The sequence below is a fragment of the Myotis lucifugus genome, unplaced genomic scaffold (assembly GCF_000147115.1).
Source record: "Myotis lucifugus unplaced genomic scaffold, Myoluc2.0 scaffold_180, whole genome shotgun sequence".
In the NCBI taxonomy this organism is placed as follows: domain Eukaryota; kingdom Metazoa; phylum Chordata; class Mammalia; order Chiroptera; family Vespertilionidae; genus Myotis; species Myotis lucifugus.
Window position 1 is genome coordinate 2,703,595 of NW_005871228.1, and position 7,786 is coordinate 2,711,380.

Consider the following 7,786-nt stretch of genomic DNA (forward strand, 5'->3'; position numbering starts at 1 on the left):
CGGAGAGCGACAGGGAGGGGCTGCGTCAGCTCCCGTGCGGCGGCGGCCAGAGCGGGGCAGCGAGCAGCACGACGGCTGTCGCCTGCTCCCCCGAGGGGGGCTGGCTCCTCAGTCCCGGCTCCGGCCATACGGTCCCCCTCCGGGGCTACCGGGCCCGCAGGGAAACATGACTAACGCCCCCGCCCCCGGCTCCGGGCCGCTGCCCCACCGGCCTACAGCTCAGCGCTCCCGCTCCCGCCGCCACTTCCGGCGCGCGCTGGCCTAACCCCGCCGGCTGTGGAACCCGCGCCGCCTCGCGGCCATCGTTCGCCGGGGACCGCGATAGCGGGAACACCGACCGGCCGCGGCAGGTAGGGAGCGACTAGGAGTTTGGGGCTCGGTGGGTCCGTGAGCTTCTGGCCACCGCGGGCGCCGGTCGGTCTGCAGTTGTCAGGGACTGTGGTCCTGACTCGTCCGAGAGGCTGCGCACGATTATGCATGTTATCCCCCGTGACACTGAGGCCGGCGAGGGGAAGAAATCACCATGGCGTGTGAAGGTTACACACTGCCGACTCAGCCTGGGAAGTAAGAACTCGGGCAACGTCTGCACTAAAAAGCCCTGGGCTGTGCAAGAAAACCAGGCATGTTGGTGTCCTGAATACCTGCCCGCTTCCCCGCCACTGCACAGGCCAAATCCTTCCTCTGCAGGAAGAAGGCGCGTGTGCATCCAGCCGGGAGTTAGGGGGAAGCTGCCTTACCAGCAATACAGCCCAGGTCCACCCTGCTTACAGCTGCCATGGAGGGCATGGCAGACGCACTCCCCTGCTCCCTGCTGTTGGAGATACGTGCATAGAACTCTGCAGAGAGGGGTTAACAGGAGCTGGGTGTGTCTGGGGAAGGGAAGCAGAGTCTTCAATAAAGGAAAAGCTTGAGGTACAAGGAAGAGTACACACAGGAGCTGACAACTCTTCTAGGCCTTGATCAAGAGATGTGCTGTGGAAAGCTCACATTTGCCTACTGCAGGCAAATCTGAAGGATCTTTGTTGAAAGATCTATCCTGTGAGAACAGATCTGAAGGCTCTCTGGAGGACAGGAATGAAATTCAGAGAGGGCTGAACATTCCGCAGGTGCTCCCACCGTAAACTTGGTAGTGATTTAGCTCACCTCGCTATGAGTTGGTTGAAAAAAAAAAGGGCTAGAGTCTCAGAAGCAAGCGTCCTGAGTTCAGAGAAGATCAAGGCAGCCATTCCTCTGGAGCTATTCTCCATCTTGTCCCCGCAGGGCAGCAGGGGTAGAGGTCTGTCTTATGGTTAATAATGTCCCTTAATACCCACAACTTCTGGCTGCAACAGATACTTAATAGAGGGCCTCTGCTTCACCCACAAGTTATGGCCAATGGCTAAAATTTTATGGTCTACAGAACTTTGACCGTAATACATTCACCAATGTTAACTTTTTTAATAAGTAAAATAAAACTCAATTTTAAAGGTCACATATTTCAAGGTATTTAAGTTACAGTTTCAACAGAAAGACCCAAGTTCTGTGAGTGTTTGCGCTGGCTCAATACAATCAAATTTCACAGCTCAGGAAATTAAAAATTAACACTCTGAATAAGAACTGTTCACTGACCATTTAGAGCAGTGGTTCTCAACCTGTGGGTCGCGACCCCTTTGGCGGTCGAACGATCCTTTCACAGGGTCGGCTAAGACCATCCTGCATATCAGATATTTACATTACGATTCATAACAGTAGCAACATTACAGTTATGAAGTAGCAACGAAAATAATTTTATGGTTGGGTCACAACATGAGGAACTGTATTTAAAGGGCCAGAAGGTTGAGAACCACTGATTTAGAGAATCTAGAGGAGCTAAATGGGAACAAAAACATTTTGTAGGTTTATATGTATCTCTAGCAGCTGGATATTAAGAATGAGTCTTGAAAAGTTAAGGTAGCCACAAACTTAAGGCAGCAGTGGTTGTAACACACAAAACAAGTTGTTCAATAATGCCAGAGTTTTTTATATATATATATATATATATATATATATATATATAATTTTATTGATTTCTTTACAGAGAGGAAGGGAGAGAGATAGAGAGTCAGAAACATCGATGAGAGAGAAACATCGACCAGCTGCCTCCTGCACATCTCCTACTGGGGATGTGCCCGCAACCAAGGTACAAGCCCTTGACCGGAATCGAACCTGGGACCTTTCAGTCCGCAGGCCAACGCTCTATCCACTGAGCCACAAGTTGTTCAGTAATGCCAGAGTTTTCTTACCATATACTTCTAGTTAGAATGTGAGTGCTCACTTATTCTAAATAATTTTTACTAAAACCTATAATAAGAATAAGTTGCATAAAGATTAAAATAAGTGATCATGATTTTACAACCCACTAGTAAAAAACAAACCAAAAAACACTGGAGATTAACTAATTGAGAAAGCACTAAAGGACAGAAAAACTTTAACTGTGTCTGTTTCTATTTATCCACTAAGTCTTTAAATACATTTTAACAAAGAATTGATTTCAAATTACAGTCTATATAAACTTCTATGTAACCCTATTTTTTAAAATATATTTTTATTGATTTAAGAGAGGAAGGGAGAGGGAGAGAGAGAGAGAAACATCAAAAATGAGAGAGAATCATTGATCAGCTACCTCCTGCTCACCCGACATTGGGGATCAAGCCTGCAACTCAGGCATGTGCCCTGACCAGGAATCGAACCATGATCTCCTGGTTCATTGGTCGACCCTCAACCACTGAGCCACACTGGCTGGGCTATGTAACACTATTTTTGAAAGCAAAAAAAAATTTCAACCTAAGTTCCTGAAATTCACAGATATTAGTTCATGAGAAATGCCTAAAACATCCTCTGAACTCCTTTGCTCCTGATGCTCTTTTAGAGCACAAATAAGTAAGCAATTGGTGAAGGTTTCCCATAGGCCCAGGTATCCCATGTCCTGGATACACCCAACACTTAGGATCTATGTCATCAAGCAAGCAGGAAGCAAATTTATTTACTTCCTTCCCTATCCAATGACTGGATGTGTTTAAAAAACTACTTCCCAACTGATGTCTTCTAATGCAATATGCCTTTTTGACTCAGGCTTTTATTTTTGGGAGCAGCAGATTCACTCCTGATGTCTTTGACATCATTGCTTCTGTCCATCACATAGAATTCTTTGTTAGGAACCAGATTGACAAAATGAGCAAGGTGATTGGACATGGCATAAGAAGCTGAAATGATAGCTATATCCCAGGCATCTTCTGGATTGAAGCCATGCACCTCGAGCTTTTTGAAATGGTCATATATTATATCATTAGCTTGGGAAGTAGCAAGTGCAAACTCCATTGCCTTTTCCCAAGCAGGGAGGTCAGACTTTTTCCAGTTCACATAGACCTGCAAGGAAGCACACAGTCTCAAGCAGAATCCCTGTTCATCACAATAAGCCAGTAAAACACAGGCCTAAAGAAACAGGCATTCATGAAAAAAATCCAAGGTTAGAGTAAAGGAGCAAAAGGCACAGCAAAATAAACCCTCCAAATGGATATCTCGATCAAGTCCAATGGAATGTGAACCTGGAACTCTGGCTTAGCACCATCTCAACCAAAAAATCTTCTTGCCCTAGCTGGTTTGGCTCAATGGATAGAGCACTGGCCTGCAGACTGAAGGGTCCCGAGTTCGGTTCCAGTCAAGGGCACATGCCTGGGTTGTGGGCTTGATCCCTACTAGGGGGCATGCAGGAGGCAACCAATCAATGATTCTCTCTCATCATTGATGTTTCTATCTCTCTCTCCCTCTCCCTTCCTCTCTGAAATCAATAAAAAAATTATATTAAAAAAATCTTCTTTACTCTAAACACAAGTACCTCTTTCTCCCCTAAACACCTATGTCATAAAAAATATCAGAACCAAGATCCAGAGGCTCTTAGTACATAAGGACCCCAATCCCAAGTCTTTTATTATGAGGAAAGTGAAATTCAGATAATTATCCCTTTATTTCCCTAGGAAGTAGTATTTTTATTTCACCCCCATTTTATTGGCAAAGGAACTGAAGCTCAGACAGGTGAAGTAACTTCCCCCAAAGTCACACAGCCAGAGAGTGGCAGAGCTGGGACCTGAATCCAAGGGTATTGGATTCCAAAGACTATACTAATAATCATTACCCTTGCTGAAGCAACATACTGGAAATCACCAAATACCAAAAAATAGAATAGTTCAGGAAACCATCATACATGCTATGGTCACTAGGGAGGCAATGCCTGAGACTGATGAACAAAGGTCTGGTGACTGAGCAGGAGGCTCTCGGCAGGACAAATGGGATGATGTACCTGTCCCAAAGTTATCTGCAGGCTGGGAACAGTTTGTAAGGTCTCCACTCAGGTGGGGTCAGGAGGGGAGGGTGGGGTTATGAATACCGATGACCCTCAACCTCAGGAATAAATGCAGAAAATAGATGTTTCTGTTCCATGGCCCAGAGGGTCAGGAATTTCACTGTAGGTAGAGCAGCACATTGTAAGCTTGGTGGCAAACCCATGTTCACTGTGTCGTTACCCTCAGTCCATTTGTCTGGGAAGAATGAACGTGACCTCTGACACCCAAAGGACCTGACTTTGGATGAATCAAGGAGAAGGTACACTGTTGGTTGGAGGATCGAGGCCCATTTTACAACCAGTCTTGGTGGGAAAGAGTAGATGGAGGCAGTTCCAAAATGGGAGGCAAACTGACTCAGGCTTGGGGCCAGCAGCAAGAAAGAAAAGAAAACCTACAGAACTGGTTTGAGCCCATTTAGGAATAATTAGTGGGTAGATTAAATTCATGCTGGAAAATGCAAACAGTATAATGTAGCAGAAAGCGTGCAAGCTTTGAAAATGGGCTCCACCACTTTCTACGTTCCAATTGTATGCCCCATGATAGGCTACCGCTCTGAACCTCAAGGGTTATAATAAGGTGCAATGTAGAGGGGGAATTGTGTGCATGTGAGAGAATGTATGCCAAGTACCTAGGACCAGGTCTGGCACAAAGCTAGAGGGGCTCAGCTAACACCTAGTCCCAAACATACAAACACAGAAGCAGGTGGGTACAGTGATGGGGACTGGAAGGTAACTCAAGCAATGGCATGAGCTGGGGGTGTGTGTTCCCTGCATTCCAGAGTGGCATGGGCTTTTCTCCTTTTCTCAGGTTTGAAGGTGCCCTGAAACTGGCACAGGGAGAGTGGATGCTAACCTGGTGAGAGAGCACTGGGTTCTTCAGGTACACCCTGTACTGTCACTGTGGACAAGCACAGTTAGCTTCTTGTCAGCTTTGCTGAGCTGGCCTGCAGAAAAAGAGGAGACCTGTCCGCCAGCCCTGGATAGCAGCTCAGAAGAACCTAGACAGGCTCAGCCATATTTTAGCAACAGAGTTGTGCACCCACCTGTTCACCTACCCATTCACTTACACATTCCTTGCCAGTCCCTCGCTACCAAACATCCTATTTTATTTTCTTCATGATACTTAACACCATTTACAGTCAACTTGTTCTTTTATTTTGTTTAGTTGTTCATTGTTTCCCCCTCTCCAGACTGTTTGAAGGTCTAGGCATTTTTCTAACGTGTTCACTACTATACCCCCAGAGGACTGTCTGACATACAATGGTTGCTTAGGAAATGTGTCAAATGAATTAATTCAAGAAATGGTCTCTGAGGCCCATCAGGTGCTGGACAAGGAAAAGAGGAGGGGAAAAGAAAAGAAGAGGTGTCCTAACCTCAGGAGACCTATTATTTGGGGGTAGGGAGAGGCAGAGAAGGAGGGAATCCACTTTGGCCCAAGACACCAATCTGGGAGCTTTACATATGTAACCTCATTTAATCCTCACACCAGCTCTGTAGAGTGGGCATTAATACCAGTTTACTAGTAATTCCACTGGATAGTTTTACTTCCTTTGCAATCTGGACACCTTTTACTTCTTTTTCTTGCTGACAAGCCTGGGATAGACTCTCCAGTACAATGTTGAGTAGCGGTGGAGGGAGTAGACTTCATTGTCTTGTTCCTAATTTAGGGGTAAACCTTTCAGTCTTTTGCCATTAAGTATGATGTTAGCTGTGGATTTTTTGTAGATGCCCTTTATAGGTTGATGGGGTTCCTTTCTAGTCTAGTTTGAGTGTTTTTATCTTGACAGGGGGTTGGACTTTTCAAATGCCTTTTTTTCTGCATTTATTGAGATGTTCATGTTGTTTTTGTCCTTTATGCTATTGATATGGTATATTACACTAATTGATTTCAGGTGTTCAAAAGACCTTGCACTCCTGGGATAAATTCTATTTGGTCATGGTGTGTAATCCTTTTTATATGCTGCTGGATTCAGTTTGTTAGTACTTTGTTGAGGATTTTTGTGTCGATATTCATAAGGGATATTGACCTGTAGTTTTCTTTTCCTGTGATAGCTTTGGTGTGATATAGGGATACTGGCCTCATAGAATGAGTTGGAATGTGTTCCCTTTTTTATTTTTTGGAAGAGTTTAGGGGGAATGGGCATTAATTCTTTAAATATTTGGTAGAATTCATCTGTGAAGCCATTTGAGCCTGGGAAGACTCTACTGTATTGCTGTTACTGATGAGTTTGTTGATCTTACAACCTCAAGAGACCTTGGGCTAGCTATCAATGTATTGCTACTCAGCTCTAGACTCACCCTTCACTGCAGGAGTTGGGCCTTTAAATGGTTTTCATGAAAATAAACGTTCCGGGTAGAAGGCCCTGCAAGGGGAATGGGTTGTGCTTCCTGGCTCCATGTGCTCTCTGGTGTACTCCTGCATCAGGGCGGCTTCCGCCATCAATTTTCCCTAGTACCCTATCAGGTAGTTTTGTAACTTCCATGAGAAACCTCCCAGGAATAGCGTTCCTCAGCACCCTTGAAGTGCCAGCAAGTTCTGGAGGGTGGATTTCTAGTAAGTTCTACTGGCACAGATTTCCTGTCACTTCTTGCCATTTAATGAGCCATGGCCAATGCCCTTTCTAACAAGGTCTCAATCAGTTCTTCCAAGGGGCAGGGGCTCTTCCTTGGGTGTTCTAGCTCAGTACTGAGGTAATGGCTGGTCCTTATATCTGATCTTCTTACAATCCTTAAAGCTCTCTTTAGTTCTTTCTAGCCAGAATTCTTTGTGATTTAAAACATCTGTTGCAAGTAGTTGCTCATTTGTGCAGTGATAATTTTGAGCATTTATGTTTAAATTCTTTACTTATGTTTAAATTCTTTGTTAACATTCCTTCCATGGCCTCTTTTCCTATTAATTTATGTATATAAATCATCATGTAGTTAATTTGTTATTTTTATAAACCAATGAACTAAAAAATGCTAAAGGTTCACTCAAAGAGTACCTGTTTTAGGACACCTATCCTGACCCCTGCCTTCCTTCCACACAGAGGTAACCATTTCATCATCTGTAATTTCAGGGCTGACACTCTGAATCAGGTTGTTACAGCAACTGTAACACTTAGTTTTTCATGTAACTGATCAAGTTCAATTTTTACAATCTGACTGATATACAACAAAAGTTACATTTCAGTTGGCATCTTATTCAGTTGGCTCACAAGTATGTTGCCAGATTTGGAGGGCATGTTAGAGATGGTTCGTCTTAATTTAAACATCCTAAAAAGCTTCAAAAATTCACATTGGAAGCAGGTGCCTCAAAAAGATGAGCAGAGCCCTGGCTGGGTGGCTCAGTTGGTTGGAGTGTTTCCTGTACACCAAAAGGTTTCGGGTTCCATTTGGGTTAGGGCACATACCTGGATTGCAGGTTTGATCCCTGGGGGGGGGGGGGGG